The sequence below is a fragment of the Phalangium opilio genome, unplaced genomic scaffold (assembly GCF_054372755.1).
Source record: "Phalangium opilio isolate 3A_F unplaced genomic scaffold, DU_Popi_V2 ptg000013l_1, whole genome shotgun sequence".
Taxonomy (NCBI): domain Eukaryota; kingdom Metazoa; phylum Arthropoda; class Arachnida; order Opiliones; family Phalangiidae; genus Phalangium; species Phalangium opilio.
In genome coordinates, this window is record NW_028324148.1 from 3401629 (window position 1) to 3414571 (window position 12943).

The 12943-nt window shown below is 36.4% G+C and overlaps 1 long non-coding RNA gene across 1 annotated transcript; it reads left to right on the forward strand.

The window, feature by feature from the left end:
• Positions 1-3084: 3084 nt before the first annotated feature.
• LOC149707826 (uncharacterized) lies at positions 3085-3828 on the forward strand. Its single transcript, XR_016380583.1, has 2 exons — positions 3085-3242; positions 3318-3828. It is a non-coding gene; the product is annotated as an uncharacterized LOC149707826 (long non-coding RNA).
• Positions 3829-12943: the final 9115 nt, after the last annotated feature.

A 12943-nucleotide genomic window follows, 5' to 3' on the forward strand; every position in this document is an offset into this window, starting at 1 on the left:
AGATAACGCCATTTGAGAATATACGGACCAAGGCTTACTTTTAAGAAGAAGGAACCCTGTCCATACAAAGGGGGTATGAATTTTGACCCTCCCTCCAAATTTAGGCGAGCCCATGTAAACATGAAAGATGGCCGCGAGCTACGGACGTTGAGAAGGGTTAAGCCAAGGATTATTTAAATTAAAATGTCTATTTTAAATAATCCTTGATTAAGCCTTGGTCTTTTGTGTATCGAGTCCGAGTGACGGGAGTTTTTCAAGCGTTTGCAAATCTTATTTAAATTTTTATTTTTACTATCTTTTCTATTTATATTAACTACTAGTTGTTACCCGCGGCGTCGCTCGCGTGTAATAAGAACTTCCATCAAAATGATATAAAGAATGGGTAGATTTTACTGATGACTAATATTTTTGTAGCCCCCCAGAAGCGAGGGCACTCGGCGTTGCCCGTCGGCCAGAGGGGACATTTTTTATTACTTTTCACGCGAACATTATTCCTTAAAGAAGGGTTTTAAAATTTCTGGCCTCCATTTGAAAAGATGGCAACAAATAGAACCCCAAAAGACCATTCAGTCCGTCTATAGGTTAAAGGAAACCCGTGTACTAAATATCTGTGAAATCGGTTGAAACGCGCGGACTTTGTTGCATAGAGAAGAGTTTTTACATTTCTGGGCGCCATTTTTTAAGATGGCGGCGGATTGGAAAAATCTTTCTTAGTACGCGCCTACTACTTATGAGTAACGTTTCTGCAAATTTTCAGTCTTCTAGGGCAAGCGGTTTGGGTTGGGCGTTGATTATCAGTCAGTCAGTCTGTCAGTCAGTCAGGACTTTGATTTATATAGATATAGAGATAATGTGGAAAATATTCTAAGAATTAGGCCAGGAAAGAAGAAAACGACGCCTTCTTTAAAACACATGACGTCAGAGATTGTATACATAGGCTAGGTATGTGCGAAAATTGTGCGCGGAGCACTAGTACGGTTATGTCTAGGCCCTAGAGGCCTAGTCTCTACTCCTACAATACACATCCGTGGAAACTGTCTCGCCATGTTTAGAGACCACTGCTAGCCAGAAACCCTTACCCTTACCCCAATGGCATTGATTGAACCAATCCCATGCGGGTTCGGGCTAAGAAATGGTAATTACTTTTAAACATCAGATCATTTTTTTCGCCTTCTATTTTTAGAAAAAATAGCCATTTGGACTTTTGTTACACTATCCTCGCGTGTTAATTACATACGGTAATTTTTTGGCTCAAGATTTGTTTAATGACGCCCAAGACTTAAGGCCAAATAAGATCTCAGAATCTCATAGAATCAGGAGATTGGCACTAATCCTTTAATCAATAACATAAGTTTATCATGCCTCTTAAGTAGAGAAATGGCTGCTCCTCCTATGGCAATAGTGTTTGTCTGGCTCCCTTTAATGAAACCTTATACTCTCTTCGTTCATTTATCACCTCATACTCTCTTCGTTCATTTATCACCTCATACTTGTTGCTCCCTCTCTCAGCTTTATCTTCAGTGCCATGTTTTGATTGTGAGGCATTTTACGTCAGCCAAGATGGTCAAACTGAACTGTAGCCTTTCTCCCTGCAGCCTCTTGGCTTAGCAACACTGGGAGAACCAAAATGAAATTGAACTGGGTTACTGGACGCTTGGCAAAATTTAAATGGACGCTCGCGATATTTTAAATGGACGCTCGCGATATTTTAAATGGACGCTCGCGATATTTTAAATGGACGCTCGCGATATTTTAAATGGACGCTCGCGATATTTTAAATGGACGCTCGCGATATTTTAAATGGACGCTCGCGATATTTTAAATGGACACTCGCGATATTTTAAATGGACACTCGCGTTATTTTAAGTGGACACTCGCGATATTTTAAGTGGACAGTCGCAATAGTTACAATATTTTTTCAAACTTCGTATTTATAAAAACTTTTTAGACTAATGGTGGTAGAGAGGGGTGAAAACCGTGTATCCCTCCCTCTGGGCGCGCTTTTGTAAGAGAGGATACTGTACGCGCCCAGTAGGGGCATGACACTGAGCTAAGAGATAGGAGGAATGCCGTTTGCATAGGTAGTACTGCCATTACTCTATATCGGGCCTGACTTCAGTCTTACAACATCAGAACCAGTTTGTGTACCTGTACATGTGTACAGACAAGCCTTTAGCAACCAGGGTTTTCTATACAATGTTGTGATTCTTTCTCGTATAACCGTGTCTAATCATAGAGCTGTTAAACTGGCAGCTTCAAGAGGGAAAGGGTGTAGCGCTTCAAACTATTGTATCTATAAATCGAGACAGGTTTGGGAGAGAATAGGTAGGCTAAAGACATTTTCTACGATTTAGGAAAGGAGAAAAAACTTATGCGTCATGCACTGCACAGCCTTAGACCATTGTTGGGTATTGTACAACCTTAGCACATTGCAAAATAATTTTGGTCTTTGTTAGCAACATCGAATGATAGATAATACCAGGTGGTAATTAGCAAAGGAGATGTATGTATTCATCCTTATTGGCATTAAGGGGTAGTATGGAGTGGTACTTGCTTCGTTACTTTTGAGTGGGGTATTAGGGTGTGATGGTGTTGGAAAATTTTTGTGCCGGCTCGCTAAAAGCAAGGAGGATGAATAAGAGAGAAGACTCGTTTTGGAAATGTGGAAATAAAAACATGCATCGGCGCGTAAGCCGTTGGTAAAGGCGCACGTCACGTGATCGTTCTTGCAAACGAGGAATATTCAAAATTATAAACAAGCTGATGAGGCTAGAAAAAGGGGGCTTGAACGCATGGGCGAGAACGTACGCTCTCTTGCCGTGAGGGGGTCGTGGTAATCATGGTAACTGGGGAACGCCACAGTGTAATTTTATGAACTGCGGACTACGTGCATTTTGTCTGACTCTGAACCTCCTCTCTTATAAATCCGCCTTGCTACCTACCGTATAGACCATTTCGGAAATTAAATACGGTACCATTGCGGTATCCTCCTTGGCGCCAAGAAACCCCGCTATATTCAGTGCGAGTTGGCTAGCCTCCCGCGAGCAGTGAACTCGGGCTCTTTCTGACGTCTCTTCTTGGCGCGAGGGAGAATACCCCAATGGCCGCCTCTCCCTTGTGGGTTGGTTACTCAGTATTTATATTCCGAAATTTTCTATAGTTTGTAGGTAAAGGGGTCTGTAAACCAGAAATGTGGTTTTATTTTTGTTTGGGTTCTAAGAATTCCCTCCAGATCCATGAATGTATACCATTTCTCAGTCTTGGCGGATGGTGTTAATTTCGGGAGGGTAATTGAGGTTTTCCTACTCTTTTCTTAGTATCAACTCTGCTTTAAAGTGAAATTCCGGGTGGCTAGTGCTTCCCAAACACACCCATAATATCGGCCGGTTCTGACATTTCTACCTTGAATACAAGTTCATTCGTTCATTATTTTAAAAGGAGATAAAAGAAATGTTTAGGTGCATTGGAATGTGGTCACCGAAGAAATGGAGATAGAATTCAGTCTCGTCGAGGGGCTACTCACTATTATGGTTACTGCAGTGATTATAACATTATTTAATCGCCACTTGTACCCAGAACAACTCGCCAATTACACATGGCAAAGGTAATTGTAAAGCGATTAACGAGTCATTTCATTTCAGAAAGAAGTATGTTCGAAACACTTCGCAATTATCACACGATATAAGGAATTAGATCGGGATAACCAAATCATTTCACGTCAGGTGTTCACAGGATATAAAGAAGGATCACGTCCCTTTCGTTTGAAGAACGTTCAAACCAATGTACTTTTTCAGTTTTTCCAAGAAATAAATAAAAATGCTCATTATATACTCTTGTTCGACCTCACTTGACAGTATTGTAAAAGTTGAGGAGCATTAGCCAATATATAATGGCAAGTGGTTTCTCAAGTGCGGATAAACAGGAGTATAGATATTTGTCTCCATAGTTTCATTTTAAGTTAAAAATATCGAATCGAAAAAAATAGTGAATCTTTATAAAAGACCTTTCTATTTAGCACATAGAGAGTGAGAAAATGGATTGAAAGGCGTGTGTATGGCATTGGGAAAAGGGAATAAAGGAATCAACTATAGGTGATAGGTTGTCAAACTATTCAGGTGGTCGAAGCTACCCTGCCCTTATTTGAAAAAAAAGGGGGGGGGAGGTACCTCCTTCTTACAGAGAAAAAACTTAATAGTATTGCAATGTTAGGGGGTTTCAGTTTAAACCTTTGCCCTCTTAAAACTCCGAACCCCTTCTTGGTAACGCAGTCCCCATGATAATCATGGCAGTAAGACTATAGAGTAATGGCACCTCCCTGCCCTTGGCTACGTTACGCTCTATGAGAAATTAACATGGAGTGCCACTACTATATATAGGGGCAAAAAGAAAACCCAGTCTGGCGTTTTTTCGTCCCCCCGTTTAACATTGTTAAGCTATCCCTACCATCAACGGTCACATTGCGCGGGCATCATCCATGGGGGAGGGGGGGTTTGGCGAACCTAGAAAATTCGTTAGAAATAAACTGAGTTGCAAGTTTTTTCGCCTAGGCGGCAGCACATTTTCTCGGCGTTTGGAGCTACACAGGAAAGTTTCACTAAAGGGGCGCCAACCGAGCAGAGTTCCCCTTTAATAGAAGTACAGAAAATCTGAGTGTTTAATAACCCCTCGATGCCCTACCCTAATGAGTGACTAGCGCCTCGATCTTTGAATTAATATGCGTACAGAAAAGTTTGGTAAATAACCCCTCCATGCCCTACCCTAAACAGTATTAAAATGTTTACGGTAATTCTTCTTTCAATAAAATATAAAATATGTAGGGCCCCCTATCATTTAAAATAAGATAATCGTTACATCTAGCACATTTAAATGATATTCTTAAACTTACTATTATAGTTCCCTTCCTTTGAGCACGGTACGATGCGTCTTTTATATATACACCAAAAACAGAAAATATATACAGTTTAAATTGGATAAATTATGCTGGAAATCTTCCGGGTTGAAAGCCGCGATACACGCCATCCGGACTGGGGAACTCGCTACGAATTCGCCCGACACAACAGGCCGGCAAAACCATTCTGTTGCCTAGGCCAAGAAACCCGAAGAGGGTTAGACAAAGATTAGCATAAGCCTGAAATCTCAGCTTTTCGTTATCGGTGGGCAACCTTTCACAACGCCGACAAACGCAGTTTCGCAGCGGAAGGAGAGCGGAACGGGACATTTGTGCGCCGACATTTAGGCGCCGGTCATTTAGGCACCGCCACTTAGGCACCGAGACATTTAGGCTCCGCAACAATTTGGCACCGAGACATTTAGGCGCCGCGACATTGCCGTAAAATTTTCGTGAAAGATTTGAGATATTTAACAAAGCAACATGACAAGTACTTTTAGGCTAAATTCTTTTTACTCAACTGTCATCAGACTTAACCATGTTGTTGTTTATCTTCATTGACTACCCAAAATAATATGCCTTTTCTAAAATATTGTTGTTCATCATCATTGACTACCCAGAATAATATACCTTTTCCAAAATATTGTTGTTTATCTTTATTAATTTCCCTAAATAATATGCCTTTTCCGAGATATTGTTGTTTATCTTCATTGACTTCCCAAAATAATATGCCTTTTCCAAATTATTGTTTATCTTCTTTGACTTCCCAAAATAATTTGCCTTTTCCGAGATGTTGTTGTTTATCTTCATTGACTTCCCAAAATAATATGCCTTTTCCAAGATATTGTTGTTTATCTTCATTGACTTCCTAAAATAATATGCCTTTTCAAAATTATTGTTTATCTTCTTTGACTTCCCAAAATAATATGCCTTTTCCAAGATATTGTTGTTTATCTTCATTGACTTCCCAAAATAATATGCCTTTTCCAAATTATTGTTGTTTTTGTTCTTTGACTTCCTAAAATAATATACCTTTTCCAAATTTTTGTTTATCTTCATTGACTTCCCAAAATAATATGCCTTTTCCAAATTATTGTTGTTTATTTAATTTGTCTTCCTAAAATAATATGCCTTTTCAAAATCATTGTTTATCTTCTTTGACTTCCCAAAATAATATGCCTTTACCAAATTATTGTTGTCTATTTTCATTGACTTCTCAACTTAGGTTAGGTTAGGTTATGTTTTTTTTTATTATTTTAGGATTGTTTTGTAAAAACAAGTAATGTTTCGTGTCCTTTAATGGGGATTGCGAACATAGTCATGCAGTGACGCACAGAGACAATACACGGGCTGCCAAATTGAGAGGTCATTACGGATTTTTAAAAGAAATAATGGAAAAATTATTGGCACGTAAATTTCTCGACGCCTAAATGTCGCGGAGCCTAAATGTCACGGCGCCTAAATGTCACGGCGCCTAATTGTCTTGGCGGCTAAATGGTGGCGCCTAAATAACCAGCGCCTAAGTGGCGGCGCTTAAATATCACGGACCGGAGGGGAGGGTGGAGGGGATTGACGCTCGCCCAAGTTGGGCGGACTTTGCACCTCTACGTCAACTCGGTGAGAATTTCTGCGTTGAACTTTAATAATTTGAAATTTTTACAAAGCTTCGAAAGTAAAAAATGTCATTGTTGACAAATACGGGAAACTGTAAAAGATAATGTAGAAGTAGCAGATATTCAAATTTTCCATTTTGAAAACATGATTATAACACATCAATTATTTGACAAATATCTTATCTTAGTTTTTTCACCAAAATTACTTCAGTAAAAATAATTTAACATGAAAGATATGCATAATTTTAAAAATAGAACACGTTTTCATTTTGTTTTCTTTCAAACATTTTCAATTGGGTTGAGAATTCGGTCCTATAAGGAGAATAAAATGAACAGAAAAACGTTTTCGTTAATTGTAAAGTTTTCGAAGTTTTAAAAATTTACGTGTTGTATAGTTCTCAAGAGATCACGATCAATCTACAGATCTTTCGACACTAATAACTAAATCACAATGAAAAGGCCAATGTTTTTCTTCTTAGCAATATTTCCAATTTTAAAATATAAAAATTTAAACTGATCAAGCAAAATGTTTTCAGATATATGAGTATTTGAATCTTCTAAAAGAAAAGTATAAAGTAAAATATTCTATCCCTTTAAAAGTTCTTCAAGGTGAATTTTTTTCTAGAACTACTAGAAAAAGATTTACTCCCATTTAACCCAAACCGTTTCTCCCAATCCCATTTGACCCAACACTATGTCTTTTCCCCCAATTTCTTTTCTCCCAATTCAGCATAAAACACATGTTAATAAATTCAAAGAGAATTTTTTGTTTTATTAACAATGATATGTTTTAAATATTCAGTTTAGTTTGAATTTCCATTTTATGATTTCTAGATATTCAAATGGAGTTTTTCTCCCCGCATCCAGTTTCCTTTTTAGTTGTTTTATTCTTTCCTCCTGAATCTTGTATTTTCTGTTTGGTGGTCGAACAGGTTACCCCCGTTTCACCCAATTTCCAGTTCTCCTATTCCAATTAACCCAATATTGCATACCCAAAAAGACTCAAATAGAGTAGAATTTGAGGGTTTTAATTATTTATTTTTTTCATTTCATAAGGGATACACTTACTTGAAGTGTATAACCGCTCCAAAGAGGAAGAGACGTCCTCCTAACCAAACCAAACCTAACATAACATAACATAACAGTAATGTTTTGGAAAAGGCATATTATTTGAGAAGTCAATGAAGCTAAGCATCAATATTTTGGAAAAGGCGTACCATAGTTAAATGATTTATAAAATATTACTAACCTAACCAACCCAAACCTAACCTAACATAACAGTAATGTTTTGGAAAAGGCATATTATTTGAGATGTCAATGAAGCTATACATCAATATTTTAGAAAAGGCGTACCATAGCTAAATGATTTAAAAAATATTATTAACCAAACCTAACCTAACATAACATAACAGTAATGTTTTGGAAAAGGCATATTATTTGAGAAGTCAATGAAGCTAAGCATCAATATTTTGGAAAAGGCGTACCATAGTTAAATGATTTATAAAACACGAACTTTCTCGTGGATTTAGCAGAAAAATATAATAAATTTAGAATAACACTTCACATTAATTGGTAGGAAAATTATTTAACCTAACCTAACCTAACCTAACCAAACCAAACCAAACCTAACCAAAAATAACCTAACCTAACCAAAAATAACCTAACCTAACCAAAAATAACCTAACCTAACCAAACCTAACCAAAAATAACCTAACCTAACCAAACCAAACCTAACATAACCTAACCTAACCTAACCTAACATATTCGCATTAAAAATAATCAAAGTCGTTTTGAAAGCAACCCTTTGCAGCATAAAATATTAGACGAAACCATACGATTGGTAATTTACTAATCAATAATCCTAAAATTTACTAATCAATAATCCTAAAACTTCCCTAATCACTTTCCTATAATTCATATGATTTTAATATTTAAATCCTTTTTCCACCCTTAATTTGCATCTCAAATTCCAATTTTTCCTATTCAATTTCAAGATTTTCCCCTACTATGTACTGAATTTAATCTTGGACTATTTCAAATTAATCATGATATATCACTTTAGTCAAGGTTGTCCAACTAGTCGAAGAAAATGTATTGTGCGAACACAACCATTATTTTGAATCTCGGATAAATTCCGCAACCTATTGGGATAAAATGGAATTCCTATACAACATAATGTCCCCCCTAAAAATTTCGCCGTGCACGGGCTTGGATTACATATAGGAGGCGGTGGTAGATGTATTGTTATATATTAAAACCAAATTCCAAGTTCCGCAAACATTCCTCCAAAAAAGGCAATATGTGCTTTATTTAATATGAGTGGTTGGGTTATAAAAATATTGGAATTACGCTTCGAGAGTATCCAAGATTCAAGAATTCCTTATCAGAAATGCTTAGAAGTAAACTGACTTGAAATTATCAAACGCCTTTACTTTTAGATTTAAACTATCTGTTGCCCTCGGCGTCGCTCGCATGTAATAAGAACTTTCATCAAAATGATATAAAGAATGGGTAGATTTTACTGATGACTAATTTTTTTGTAGCACCCTAGGAGCGAAGGCACTCGGCGTTGCCCGTCAGCCCGTCGGGACGTTTTTTATTACTTTTCACGCGGGCCGTATTCCATAAAGAAGGTTTTTTTTAAATTACTGGCCGCCATTTAAAAAGATGGCAACAAATCGAACCCAAAAGACCATTCAGCCCGTCTATCGGTAAAAAAAACCAGTGTAGTAAATATTTGTGAAATCGGTTGAAACGCGCGAACTTTGTTGCTTAGAGAAGATTTTTTACATTTCTGGGCGCCATTTATTAAGATGGCGGCGGATAGGAAAAATATTTCTTAGTACACGCCTTCTACTTACGAGTAACGTTCCTGCAAATTTTCAGCCTCCTAGGGCAAGCGGTTTGGGCTGGGCGTTGATTATCAATCAGTCAGGACTTCGATTTATATACACAGAAAAAACGATGTTTAGATTCTAAACGTTTTCCTAAACGGGAAAATGCAACGCCTTTTGAAACACGAACCCAGCCTATACGCGTTTAGTTGTGGAATTTTTATTTTTCAAACGCGTGTAGTTTGCAAATGTTTATGTTTCAAACGCGCATAGATTGAAAAAGTATCTGTTTCAAACGCGTTTAGATCGAAAACGTTTATGTTTGAAACGCGTTTAGATTGAAAACGATTATGTTTCAAACGCGTTTAGATTGAAAACGATTATGTGTCAAACGCGTTTAGATTGAAAACGTTTATGTTTGAAACGCGTTTAGATTGAAAACGTTTATGTTTGAAACGCGCTAAGATTGAAAACGTTTATGTTTGAAACGCGTTAAGATTGAAAACGTTTATGTTTGAAACGCGTTAAGATTGAAAACGTTTATGTTTCAAACGCGTTTGTTTTGAAAACGTTAAGGTTTCAAACGCGTTTAGATTGAAAACGATTATGTTTCAAACGCGTTCAGATTGAAAACGTTTATGTCTAACCCGCATGTAGTTTTCCAACGTTAATATACAGATGTTGTATAGCTTAAGTAATATATAAACAACTATTTCAAATAATAATATAACAAGTTGGGAAAACCAAAATATTACCTCTCCGAGTCAGGAGGAGAACTACTTAACTTAATTAATTATGGAATTATTTCTCTTTTTATGTTAAAATTTACGAATTATTAAAGCAGTATTGAAGGCAAAGCGCATATACAGTAAAGCAGACGACATTTTACACCCAATTAGGATATGCTTTAGCTTTATTTTCTAATCTCTAAAGCAAGGTTAGTAGTTGTAGTATAGCTTAAGTAATATATAAATAGCCATTTCAAATAAAAATATAAAAAATGTTTTTTTTTTGAATATCAAAATGAAACAGAGCTTTATAGTTACAAAACTACGTGAATTCTTCGAAATTACAAAAAAATCCCTATAATCATTTTATATTAGGACAAAAGCAAATATAAAGGTTTTATAGGATTTCTTTACATATCTACAGAAGACGAACTGCTAACGCGGCGCACTAGTGTAACAACGGACGGACGCACACACACAGACAAAAACATAGACTGCTATTTAACTCTTTGTTTATTAATTTTGAGTAAAGAAACAAGATTATCTTAAATACTAAAAAAAATATAATTAATATTAGATTTTTTATTCTTTAGTTATTTGCCTAATTGCGCGTCACATCGTTTTAAAAAAGAACAATTAAACATTCTTGAGAGACTGACTATTATTGAAGTATTAGTCAGAACGCCTGTTGTTTCGCCTTACTCAAATCGGTAGTATACAAAAGGTTCGAATCGTAGCAATGGAAAAGAACAACGCAATTGCGTGAATTTTAATTTATATTTATTAATATTCATATTTTTTTTCGTATTAGTTTAGCAAACTGATCCTCATAAGTATAGCGCTCAACGCTTTAACCACGTAACAAAGTCAAATTCTCAACATCAATAACTAAGTAACAAAGTCATAAATTTTCAACATCAGTAATTAAGTAACAAAGTCATAAATTTTCAGCATCAGTAATTAAGTAACAAAGTCATAAATTTTCAACATCAGTAATTAAGTAAGAAAGTCATAAATTCTCAACATGATTAATTAAGTAACAAAGTCATAAATTCTCAACATGATTAATTAAGTAACAAAGTCATAAATTCTCAACATCAATAATTAAGTAACAGTCATAAATTCTCAACATCAATAATTAAGTAACAGTCATTAATTCTCAACATCAATAATTAAGTAACAGTCATTAATTCTCAACATCAATAATTAAGTAACGGAGTCATCAATTCTCAACATCAATAATTAAGTAACGGAGTCATCAATTCTCAACATCAGTAATTAAGTAACAGTCATATAATTTTTAGTATCAATAATTAAATAACTAAGACAAATTCCCAACATTGTTAATTAAATAACTAAGACAAATTTCCAACATAGAAAATTAAATAACTAAGTTGTAACTACGTAACTGAAACGCATATTTTAAAGAAACCAATAATAAAGCCCTGATAATTGTTGCTGTCTGATAAGTTCTGTTCTCTAGTGTGAGTGTTTCGCTTGAAATAATTACGAATTTCTGACCCTGCATTAACGGATTAAAGACACTGTCATATCGTATAAGGGAGTCACAAGTAATTTACTGCAATAGTCGATGTATCATGAAAATATTCCAGAATTGACACACATTCATGAAGACAAAATGCCTAGCAGATTTTACAATTACACCAATGCTACTTTTATTTGATAATTATATGTTCGAAAATCTGACAAATTTCCCTTCAAGAAAGCAAATCGTTTGGGAAATGGAAGTTAACGTTACTTTGCTCTACGCAGCCAGTGACTTTGCCCGAAGCTCAGTTTTCCACCAAGACTTACTAAACGGGATCGTTTGGGAAATGGCAGCGAACGTCACATCATGCCACACATCCAGTGACTTTGCCCGAAGCTCAGTTTTCCACCAAGACTTACTAAACGGGATCGTTTGGGAAATGGCAGTGAACGTCACTTCATGCCACACATCCAGGGACTTGGCCCGAAGCTCAGTTTTCCACCAAGACTTAATAAACGGCATCGTTTGGGAAATGGCAGTGAACGTCACTTCATGCCACACATCCAGTGACTTTGCCCGAAGCTCAGTTTTCCACCAAGACTTACTAAACGGGATCGTTTGGGAAATGGCAGCGAACGTCATTTTTTGGAGCAGGTTTGCATTTCAGTTTTCGCAAACGAGCTTCTTGAATATACGTGAATAACAAAAAACTATGTTACTTGTGTCATTCAAACTCACCCACGAGTCGAGTGGTTCAACATATTGTAAACACATTGACTAAAGCAGTAAGAAATGTGACAATTAAACGCAATTTGTCCATTTTTAATCCTTTAACACTCGATCAGAAATTCTTCATTAGTACAAAATCTTGACATATACATACATCTAGACAACAGAACTTGATAGACAACAACAACGTTAATTGATACAAGACTCAAAGTAGGTACAGCCAGGAAACCAAAAAAGACCTGAAAGCGTTTCAATAGCATAATTACATTACCACTAAACCCCCCCCCCGGAATCAAAAAGTAACAATCGGGAGAGTTCTCCCCCTTAATTACGTAACGAACATAATTGACCCCTTGTATACTAGAACTTTGATGCTATAAAGCTTTCTCGTCTATTCCCCTCTAAATATTCTGTACATAGTACTGGTAATACTCAATGGAAATGCGTTCACTGATTAAACCCAAAGTACATAGATATAAAAACAAAAAGTACACTTCGTTGAAACTTGCTCATGCCATGTAATATGAGAAGTCCTCCTTCATCTCAGAATAGTGTCGACCCCCCTCTGCATATGATTACCTTCCCGACCGTGGCACAGGGAACAAGCCATGAATAGGCTCATAAAGTATCAGATGCTAGCTCTAGTACCAAAAATGAATGTT